At 43.9% G+C, this 10,723-nt stretch overlaps 1 pseudogene; it reads right to left on the reverse strand.

Moving 5' to 3' along the window:
* Positions 1–4,100: 4,100 nt before the first annotated feature.
* On the reverse strand, positions 4,101–6,120 carry LOC123095071 (B3 domain-containing protein Os03g0212300-like; annotated as a pseudogene).
* Positions 6,121–10,723: the final 4,603 nt, after the last annotated feature.

Raw genomic sequence — 10,723 nt, forward strand, 5'->3', positions numbered from 1 at the left:
GTCATGGCAGTAGATCGGTTTTGTCGGAACGCTGTTGGTCCACCCGAATGGGAGTGCGAGGCCATGGCTTCCGTAGTGTGGGTACAATGTACTAACCTCTGCAGAGTGTATATTAAATCTATCGATAGCCGCGCCCGCGGATAAGGGCCTAGGTCGAAAGTAGGGTACACCATGAGTCAATAGTAATAAGAATAACTTGATTAATGACAACTCGTGGTTGTGATCACCGTAAGGATCACGGTTTGGGACCAAGTGTCGGTCGCGGTTGTGATCGCCGTAAGGATCACCGTGGTATCGAGGATACCGAGTCGTTGTATATTCATGATGTTGTGCGAGAATCGTGGGTAAAGATCAAGCTCCTTGTGGTCATTTACTGATCGCTACGGTATTGTTTATACCAAGCTTGATTTGATCTTGAGATGATCTTGTGATGTCCGAGGTTGGTAACTAATGCATATGTTGGTTACGAGGTAACCCGAGCAGAATAAGTGGTGCATATAGTGTCAACATGCTGCATGCTAGTATTGTCGGATTAATATGTTCATGTTGTGTTAGCTGTATCATGTTTATGTTGGTCATGCCATGTATTTTGATGATCTAATGATAATTTTTGCTTAACCTCTAATTGACGTGCTGTTGTTTGTCTTGAATGCTTCTGGTTATTGTGAGCTTGCAAGTACATTCAATGTACTGACCTGGCGTGTCATGCCAGCTTGCAGGTCATTCCAGATTTGATTGCTTGTTTGCCGTGGAGTCCTTGTTTGCGAGCTAGGATAAGCGTTCCAGCCAGAGTCCCTGCGGAGTGGAGTTCACCACCGTCGTCCTTGTTCTGCTGCAAGAGTTCTTTCGCTGCATCGTGTTGTTCTGCTGCTTGCATAGAGCAACAGTGGCAGGCATAGTGTCGCTGTGCCAATGTAACCTTTGTACCCAAATAGATTATAATAAAGAGCTGGTTTGTTCTATGCTAACCAGTGTCGTATTCCAGAAGACTTCATCTTGATCTCTGGGCTGGAATATGGGGCGTCCCGGTTTTCTCTGAGCCGGGGTGCCACACTAGAGGTGCCCTCCTGCCCCATATATAAAGGAGCAAGGGGGAGGCGACCGGCCAAGGAGGAGGGCGTGCCAAGGAGGGAGTCCTACTCCCACCGGGAGTAGGACTCCTAGTTTCCTTGTAGGAGTAAGAGAAGGGAAGGAAAAAGGAGAAGGAAGGAAGGGGGCGCCCCCCTTCCCTAGTCCAATTCGGACCAGTCCATGGGGAGGGGTGCGGCCACCCTTTCAGGCCTTTCTCTCCTTTCCCGTATGGGCCATTAAGGCCCAATACGAATTCCCGTAACTCTCCGGTACTCCGAAAAATATCCGAATCACTCGGAACCTTTCTGATGTCCGAATATAGTCGTCCAATATATCGATCTTTACGTCTCGACCATTTTGAGACTCCTCGTCATGTCCCCGATCTCATACGGGACTCCGAACTACCTTTGGTACATCAAAACACATAACTCATAATATAAATCGTCACCGAACGTTAAGCATGCGGACCCTACGAGTTCGAGAACTATGTAGACATGACCGAGACACGTCTCCTGTCAATAACCAATAACGGAACCTGGATGATCATATTGGCTCTCACATATTCTACGAAGATCTTTATCGGTCAAACTGCATAACAACATACGTTGTTCCCTTTGTCATCGGTATGTTACTTGCCCGAGATTCGATCGTCGGTATCTCAATACCTAGTTCAATCTCGTTACCGGCAAGTCTCTTTACTCGTTACGTAATGCATCATCTCGCAACTAACTCATTAGCTACATTGCTTGCAAGGCTTATAGTGATGTGCATTACCGAGAGGGCCCAGAGATACCTCTCCGACAATCGGAGTGACAAATCCTAATCTTGAAATACGCCAACTCAACAAGTACCTTCGGAGACACCTGTAGAGCACCTTTATAATCACCCAGTTACGTTGTGACGTTTGGTAGCACACAAAGTGTTCCTCCGGTAAACAGGAGTTGCATAATCTTATAGTCATAGGAACATGTATAAGTCATGAAGAAAGCAATAGCAACATACTAAACGAACAAGTGCTAAGCTAACGGAATGGGTCAAGTCAATCGCATCATTCTCTAATGATGTGATCCCGTTAATCAAATGACAACTTATGTCTATGGCTAGGAAACTTAACCATATTTGATTCAACGAGCTAGTCAAGTAGAGGCATACTAGTGACACTATGTTTGTCTATGTATTAATGTTTGTTCCGGTTAATACAATTCTAGCGTGAATAATAAACATTTATCATGAAATAAGGAAATAAATAATAACTTTATTATTGCCTCTAAGGCATATTTCCTTCATGTTGTTCGATACTTATGTTATAATTTGTTAGTGACACATTTTTAATGAACTGAAGGGTGTTAGCACCGACCTCGTAGTCATGGCATCGCTCCGTGATGTTGCTCCCGTTAGGGTCGACTCGGCAGAGGATGAAGCAGACCGCGTGGTGCAGGTCGCGGCCGAGCGTGTCAATGAAGCCTAATTGGCAGCGCTCATTCTGGCAACCCACAGCTTCTCGCTGAGAACAATGCGATCTATGAGCCTGTGATGGATGAGCAAAAGGCCGAGGACATCCGCTAGATGATGGTCCGCCTCCATACCGAGTAGTAAAGGTTTTTTGACGAGATGACCAAGAAAAAAGCGCCGCTTGAGGATAGCGATGACCCGGTGCCACTGAGTCCGCCGACCACCAGTGCTGACGACACTGGATCCTCCACTAGGGGGAGATCCCCACCTATTCTGACTCCACGATGACCGGATTCACAAACTACCACTCAGAGTAGAGCTCTTTTCCAGGGGTAGTCTAGCTAGGTAGTTTGACGTTTTTTTGGAATAGGTAGTTGACGTTGATGTAGAGATGTATTTACGTAGGTGGTGATATCGATTCGGAGTAGAACTTGCGATGCTTTTTAGTATATGAATCATGACGGCTTATGTTGCTTATGTTCCATGTGATCTTCTCAACCTGTGTTACTTGTTTAAATCTTGTTCTTCTTTCTTTATAGATGAAGTAGTATGTAGTGTACTCAGATAGATATCTAGGAGTCTACGATTCATAGCAAACATGCAATGAACAAAGTGGTTGGTTACAAAGGCAGTTGCTTCAAAGGGTTAAATATTAGGGAGGAGGCAGAGGATGACTACTCCAAGTATGTGCTCAAAAAGATGAGGAAACATGAAGTAATCAAGGGTGTAGGTCAGATCGGGTTGAGTGTGCTGAAGAACTTAATACTTCATCTAGTTCGTTCTAATTGTGGTGTTACTTCTACAATTTGATCGTATGCAACATGCATTGCCCACATTGGACAGTATATCGCGTTTCTCTGAGCTTGACGAAATGTATGTGATTTGAATCTAATGTGGTACTATTTGTTATATGTGGGCAGTGATATAATTGCTATATATTTTGTTGCAGGCCTATTAAAAAAACTGCCGAGAGATGCTTTGCCGAGTGTAGAACTTGGTAAAACACGTAATGTCGAGAGCCCATCTCAGCAAAGATGCAATGCCTCGCTCTCTAGTCACTCACATGGCGGCCTCGTGTGCGTTGGACTTTGCTGAGTGGCGGTTGAATGGAGCTCGGCAAACCTATGTATCACGCGACAAGCATCGTCTCCATCTGGGCCATCAAGTAGCTTTATTGTGCCGACTACTCTAAGCAAAGTATTGAAACTCGGGAAAGTGTCCTTTGCAAGGGTGTAAGCTGAGTACCTTATGATGTGAGTTGAACTCAGTAAAGTGTTTGCCAAGTATTAATTGCCCTTTGCCGAGTTTTCTAGGCACTCGGCAAAGCCCATAATTTCAATATATAGTGTTGAGGATGTTGTTTCATTCCGTGGTGAGTGTTGAGCATGGCTGCACTTTTAATTTTCATATGGAATGGTTGTTTTTCAATTTTATTAAGGTGTATTCCACAAATTTTCCTTCCCCAGTTCAAAAATAATATTTAATTATACCATCAAAGATTCACCTGTGTCTCTCTGTGTGTGTGTGTGTGTGTTAACATTGAGAAAATCAACGGATTTAATTGTTGTGGACAGAGAGATTCAAACTGTACATTTTACAATGAAAGGTTATATTAGATGGAGCATAGATCATTCCTTCCACACACAAAAGTTTGTTAAAAAAATGACGCTGTAGCACTGAGTTCTTGGTGAAACTGGTACAGACAAGGGAGTCTTTGACTCGTTGTTCGTATCATCATTGCGGGATTTACTAGATGCCACTCATCCTGTTTGAAAAAGCCACAATCTCAACAAGAACAATTTCATCATCCAGGTTCACTCTCTAGTTACTCACTCTGCTAGTAGCACCATCAGTCGAGGTACCGAGGATTAAGGTCTTACAATTATTATTAAGCAAGCATAATAACGCACTGAGTGGTGCCGGTCGATGGCCACGGACGAGGTCACGCCGGCCAACCAGGCTGACGCATGCAACGGAGGTCGGGGGCCACCGCCCTCGCCTCAGACCAGGAAGCTGCCGTCTCGCTTCCTCACCTCCACCTTGAGAAGGTGGACCTCGCCGGCGCTGCCTTCGCCGAGAGCTCGGAAGAAGCAGGTGTCGCCGACGCCGAGGCCGTTGTCGACGCAGAACTGGTGCCACCCGTACCTGAGCGACGCGCGGGCCTGCCACGGCTCCGGGGGCTGTGCTTCAGGTTCACGAACCACGACTTGCCGCGCATCCGCAGCTCCACCTTGCTCCTCTCCGCGTACCCGTGCGCGTTCTGGAACTCCACCGGCACGTTCTGCATGCACACGCCGGACACGCCCGGCGACGGCGAGCGGCGGATTTAGTCAGTAACGCGCCTGGCTAGCAACACTCGAGCATGAGCGACTCACCAGGTACTGCTTCTGCCTCACGCCCAGGTTGCACTCCCTCAGCATGACGGTGAACAGCGACGCCGGCCCGTCGTCGATCCCCATCACCGCCATGCTGCTGCTGTTGCCGCCACCGTCGCCGTTGCTGCTGCCATCTTCGCTGCCACTGTCGCCGTCGCTGCTGCTCCCACTGCCTGCCAAACGCGAAAACCATCCTTCTTTAAATCTTGCAAAAGTTACAACCACCGTACTGACACGACGACAAAGAAGAGGAAGAAGAGGCGCGTACTGGTACTGCCATCGTCATCGTGCTGGTAGTGCCTGCGGCACATGCTCACGTCGAACACCTTGACGGTGAGCACGGCGTCGCCGTCGAAGCTGAAGACCAGGAAGTAGCCGAGCCGCAGGTCGTGCGCACGGGCGAACTGCTCCCAGCCGCGCCCTAGGTACATGTGGCCGTCGGCGTCCAGCACCACCTTCACGTCCCAAAAGCGACGCCCGTGGCCGGCATTCCGCAGCTTCACTTCCTGGGGCTTGCCGCCGTCTAGCTCTAGCAGCACCCTCGTAAACTTGTCAGGCAGCCTCTGCAGCGAGGGTCAAGCAGTGATTGAGCCGATCAAACTAGTACTAGGCAGCAGAGCGACAAATAGAGATGGGAGATCTTGTATATACCATACCAGCCTAGTCGAGGAGTTCTCAAGTATGATCTGGAAGAATTGAAAACTTTCCACGCTGTCCATCTCACGTGTCTCTGCATACATGAATAGATAGCTCAGAGTTGATGCACAGTCTGGCAGAGATTGGGGGAAGAACAGAGGTGGTGTTTAGTTGAAGAAGAGATGGAGCAAGATATACGACCTCCATAACAGGGGGTAAGAACAAGAACAAATGCTGCACACTTTGCCCAGTTCATATATAGGGATCACGTACGCCTCTTAGACGGATCCTAACAACCAACTATGCCATGAATTCCATTCCTCCCTGCACTCTCTCATGGCAAGCTCTAACACCAAATCGATATGGAAAACCCTCTCCAAATCCACGAGGACAAAGAAAGAACAACAGATGGCACGTCACCTTGCTTCGAGCTCGTCTCACCTTGCCTGGTGGAAGCGGCGGACCCCCGGCGTGGTAGAGCGCAGCCGGCGGTGGTGGCCTGGATCACCCCGTCTTGACAACGGCAGCCTGCGAGCGAGGGCGGACTGCTGCTTGGGGTTCTGGCCGAGCGAGAGCAAAGCGGGGTGTAGGAGTAGGACTAGGAAGAAGCAGTGGCAGTTTGCGGAAGGAAGAAAGGGACAGCTGCATTGATCATTGTACCATGTTCCATTTTGGGGGCGTTGGATTACCTCACCGTCGCAGTGGTGCATGTGAAGCAACTGATGCCTAGTGCCCAAAAGTGCATTGCATTGGCGAAAAAAGAAGTGAAGTGTAATGGTGCTTGTGGGCTTGTGGCTTTGCTGCATCCGAGATGGGGTTGCTATTCTCCCTCGTCTTCTTGGTAGGTTGACAGACCAATGTCATGACTCTCTCTCTCGCTCCTTGTGTGCTTACCTAACGTGCGACGTGTTTGCATCTCTGAGTTTGAATAATAATCATTTCCCTAGCTGTTTGAATTCTGAACACATCCGTGTCCCACATGACATAAATTGAAGTATCATGTCATACTGCCCAGAAAAAAAAATAGAGCTGACTACTTGAATTTGCCAAGTAGCCCAATTATAGTGAATGTTAAATTTGAGAAACACCCCTCCGAGAACAAGCTAGGATAGCATGGAGCATGGAGCTATCTAGTCCGTCCGGGTTCGAGTCACGGAGTGATCCATGATGCTTAGAGTTTCTTCTATAAAAATATGCCTCCAAGAGCTAGTCCTGGATCGTCTCGTTTTTTTAGAAGTACCCCTCTGTTTCAAATTATAAGGTGCTTTGGATATTATAATATGAACTAGATACATTAAAACGAGTAAAAACACACACTAAAACATGTCTATATACGTACATCTGATTTAGAAAAAATTAGAACATTTATAATAGTGTCCCTTTCTTATCAGGCAGAGTGCTTCGTCTAACCTCATGTATGTTCCACCTCCTTATTTCTGTTTTCTTTTTCCTTCTGTCTCTGGTTTTTTGCATCTTTTTTTCTCTCAAAAAACGTCTTAACTATCCCACATTCTATTGACTTATCAAATAAAACGATGTTTTCGTTGGTAAACCAATACTTTTTTACCAAATAAGTGATTAACAATAAATTCTAAAGTTTATTTAGGTAGATAAATAACGGATAGGGTTTGATAAAATCCTAAAATACATTAATATGGGCGGGTAAATCATAGACTAGTGTATTACAATATTTATATCTCGTTGCCACACAAGGACAATTATATATCTAGTCATATGAAAAGTTATCAGCGTACCATTTGGGTTGAACTTGGAACAGTGCAACTAAAATCATGAGTCATCATATTAGACTTGGATGAAACACGATTCGTCATTTTAGACTGGTTCAACGATTTTGATTGAGATTGTTTGGAATTTGTTTCATCATTCAATTGGGGTGTTCAATTTTGAATCTTGTTCATAGTTTTGAATCGAGCAAGATTCTCAGAGAAATAATTTAGAGGCACCTAGTTCATATAAAAAGAAGAAAAAGAAAAATGATAGGACTTTGCATGCTTCTAGTGAACCTGTTATAGACACACCTGAGAATCCCAATGATATTTCTATTTATGATGCTGAAACACAATCAGGTGATGAACATGAACCTAGTGATAATGTTAATGATAATGTTCATGTTGATGCTCAACCTAGCAATAATAATGATGTAGAGATTGAACCTGCTATTGATCTTGATAACACACAATCAAAGAATCAACGTTATGATAAGAGAGATTTGTTGCTAGAAAGCACGGTAAAGAAAGAGAACCATGGGTTCAGAAACCCATGCCCTTTCCTCCTAAACCATCTAAGACAAAGGATGATGAGGATTTTGAGTGCTTTGCTGAAATGATTAGACATATTTTCTTATGTATGCGCTTAACTGATATGCTTAAGTTAAATCCTTATGCTAAGTACATGAAGGATATCATTACAAATAAAATAAAGATACCGGAAGCTGAAATTTCCACCATGCTTGCTAATTACACTTTTAAAGGTGGAATACCAAAGAAACTTGGAGACCCATGGGTACCAACTATACCATGCTCCATTAAAAGAAACTATGTTAAAACTGCTTTATGTGATCTTGGAGCCGGTGTTAGTGTGATGCCTCTCTCTTTATATCATAGACTTGAATTGAATAAGTTGACACCTACTGAAATATCTTTGAAAAAGGCTGATAAATCAACAGCTATACCTGTCAGTATTTGTGAGGATGTGCCTTTTGTGGTTGCAAATGTCACTATCTTAACGGACTTGGTTATTCTTGATATTCCTGAGGATGATAGTATGTCAATTATCCTTGGTAGGCCCTTTTTGAATACCGCAGAGGCTGTTATTGATTGCAACAAAGGCAATGTCACTTTTCATGTTAATGGTAATGAGCATACGGTACACTTTCCGAGGAAACAATCTCAAGTTCATAGCATCAATTCTATTGGAAAATTTCCAACTATCATTATTGGAGGTTTTGAATTTCCTCTTTCTATTCTCAAGAAAAAGTATGATATTCTTATTGTTGGGGATGTTCATATCCCTGTTGAGGTAACCTAGTGTTATTCGAAATTTCTCCGGTTCTGTGTTATTCGGAATGAGTTTGTTAACAAGACTTGATCAACCTTGTTAGTGGATTCATTTTGATGATCATGAGATGGATGAAACTAGAAGGCACAACCTTCTGTACCCTCTTTTTATTTTCTGTTATTTAGAATAAATAAAGCAAAAATAGTATTATCTGTCTATTTTCTGAATTATCCGTGCAATAAAAAAATATCCCAAAAATAAAAGTGCTCCAAATGCCCTGCAAATTTAGTATGATTTTTTATGGAATATTTGAGGATTTTAGGCACCGAGAACACTGCAGGGGAGCAAGCACCTGGCCACGAGGGTGGAGGGCGCGCCCACACCCCCTGGGCGCGCCCCCATGTCTTGTGGGCCCATGCTGGCCCCCTCCACTTATTCCTGCACCCACACACTCCATCTTCTTCCTAAAAAATTCCCCATCCAGCTCAAGCACGAGTTATATCTCATTTTGCTGCGATTTTCGATCTCCCTGCTCAAAGCTCCATTCACAAAACTGCTTTGGGAGATTGTTGCTTGGTATGTGATTCCTCCATTGATCCAATTAGTTTTTGTTCTAGTGCTTTATTCGTTGCAAATTTTTGCTGCATAGGTGACCCTGTTCTTGAGCTTGCACGTCAAATTTATGAGGTCCCAAGTAATTCTAATGCATGATATAGGCTATAGGCACTTGTAGGAGTAGTTGCAATCTTGTTTAGTTTTATTCACTTTTAGTTTGAAGTTACTAAAAATTTCAGAAATTTTCAGAAAATGATAAGGAGATTTTTGAGGGGCTCTTCTAGCTAAGGCTCCCAGGATAAACAAGCTAAAGAGAAGGAGAAGGCCAAGTATAATCTTCCTTGCGTAGCGGAAGTATGTCCGTTTGAATGGCCCTGTGATAACTTCTTGAGAGAAGCCAGGATTTATGAAGACTTTATTCTTTGATTGAAATGCAGGCCTCACCTACTTACTCCACGACCGGATCGATCAGTATCTCTTACTCACCAATACTTTCGTGCAAAACTTTTATTACTATCCTAAGAATTCACCTCCTTCAGTTCATTTCATTTATATGATGAATTCAAGGAAATGTCTTTACGTAATTTTTGCGCGGTATGTAGAATACCCTTTGAGGGCAGATTAGATGAACCACATCATAAAGATGTGGATGGCTTTGTTAACACCATTACTGTAGGGGATCCAAGAAGGGCTCCGATGCGAGAATCTCTAGCATACACTTTCCTGTTTTATGCTACTTTGCCTTATTTGCTAGTCGATGCTTAAAATAGTGGAAATTTTAGTGTTCCTGATATTATTATTCTATTCCATGCCTTGTTTGGTGATAATAGTTTTAGTATGGGTGCCGTTATTGCTAAACGGCTAAGCCTGAACCGTACAAAAGGGCCCATCTTTGGAGGTACCTATGTTGCACGTCTTGCTAAACATTTTGAGATACCTATTAGGTACCATGAGAAAGAGGAGAGAATATTGCCTCCTTACCTTTTAGATTACAGGAGCATGGTGGCACATGAGTTTATTGTTCACAATGATGATAAGATGCTCCTGTATAACTTGAGATTTAATAAGAAACACAATGAGATTATTATCCTGCCTGCGCCTCTGTTGTTTGATTTGACTGTAGTTAATTATCTTGTCTCGCCGGAAGCGGTGTATGCTCATCGAGGCCAAGCATCCGCTCCAGAGCCTGAGCCAGAACCTCCACTGGACCCTTATCATTCATCATCTTACCAGTGGGATCCGGAGGAGATGGCCAGCCAGTGGTACCCCGATGACACTCCTCAGTATACCGGGGAGAGTAGTCGTTATCCTTGGAAATAGACCAACTTAGGCCAAAAGCCTAAGCTTGGGGGAGTACGTATTTCTCACCGACTTTACATTCATGTTCACACACTATTCTAGTTGTCGGTGCTCATACTCTTTCATTGTATTATCCATGCTAGTTTAATTTCTTTTTTCTAGCTTTCTTCTTGTGTGTTTGATAAACCTTAAGAAAAACAAAAAAATAGTTAGTTTACTTTCCACTTGTAGTAGTATTTAAAATGAAAACCCAAAAAGATTTCTCGTTCTTCTTCTTTCTTGTTGGGAGCTTTCCCGTGTAAATAGTTTTATTTTTT

The sequence above is a fragment of the Triticum aestivum genome, chromosome 4B (genome assembly GCF_018294505.1).
Source record: "Triticum aestivum cultivar Chinese Spring chromosome 4B, IWGSC CS RefSeq v2.1, whole genome shotgun sequence".
NCBI classification, from domain to species: Eukaryota; Viridiplantae; Streptophyta; class Magnoliopsida; order Poales; family Poaceae; genus Triticum; species Triticum aestivum.